A 1,293-nucleotide genomic window follows, 5' to 3' on the forward strand; every position below is an offset into this window, starting at 1 on the left:
GCGGATGAAGAGAACCACATCGTCCATTTAAGAGCAGTGCTCCAGTGCATGCGCACGAACAAACTCTACGCCAATGCAGACAAGTGCATCTTTGGCGCAGAAGAGATTCTCTTTTTAGGGTGCTTCATTGGGAAGCGTGGCCTTCGAAGGGATCCCGCTAAGGTCAAGGCCATTGTAGACTGGCCGGTTTTAAAGGACCAGAAGGACTTGCGTATGTGGCTTGGTCTCGCCAGCTACTTGCACAAGTACAGCGTAAACCACGCAGAAATGGCGCGGCCATTACCCAATCTCCTTAAAAACAATGCGGAATGGTGTTGGAACACCAAACATCAGGAGGATTTTGACGGTGTCAAAGACAGCCTCCTGCATGCACCAATACTGGCGCAGCCAGATTTCGATCGTCCTTTCAGTGTCGTCTGTGACGCTTCGGATTTTGCTATCAGCTGTGCACTGCCGCAAGCAGGCGCCGAGTGGCGAGATCGGGTGAATGCGTTCAAATCTCGACAGCCCAAAGCTGCAGAGAAGAACTACCCAGTTTATGACAAGGAGCCACTTGCGATGCAGTATACACTTGTCAAGTTCAGGGTCCACCTGCTCGGCTCCAAGCCGTTTGTGATCTACACAGATCATGCGTCACTACACACTGCGACTCAGTCGCCCCACCTCTCGCAGAGGATGGTTAGATGGCTATCCTTCTTTGCGAAATATAACTTCAAAGTGAAGTATAAGACGGAAAAGCAGAATGCTTTGGCTGACGCGTTGTCACGCAGACCAGACTATAAGCTTGCTCCTGTTACACCTGCAACGTCGTCTGTGATAGATTTGATCCGCACCGCGTATGCGGGTGATGAAATGTGTGTAGGTATGCTACGGGCTCTAAGGAGCAAGGGGTTTGAAAACTCAGTTCACCAAGACTACGTGCACGATTGCATCGATATTCGCTGAATAACGGCTTGCTATATCATAGTACCGATTCAGCGGATACACCACGAATTGTGCTTCCTCATGATGAGGATTTGAGATATCGCATCCTCCATGAGGCTCACGACACGCCACTCAGTGGTCATCTCGGTCGTGAGAAAACGTACAACCCTATAAGTCATCACTATTAGTGGCCCAAGCTGTACAAATGGACGAGCACCTATGTGCCCACGTGTGAGACGTGTCAACGGGCAAAACCCTATTCAAATGCGGCTGCGCCGCTAACCAGCTTACCGGTACCCACTGGGTGCTGACAGTCCATGTGTTTGGACTTTGTGTTTGGCCTGCCGAAAGATTCGGCGCAACACGGGT

This window comes from Plasmopara halstedii (genome assembly GCF_900000015.1).
Source record: "Plasmopara halstedii genome assembly, contig: Scaffold_470, whole genome shotgun sequence".
Classification (NCBI taxonomy): domain Eukaryota; phylum Oomycota; class Peronosporomycetes; order Peronosporales; family Peronosporaceae; genus Plasmopara; species Plasmopara halstedii.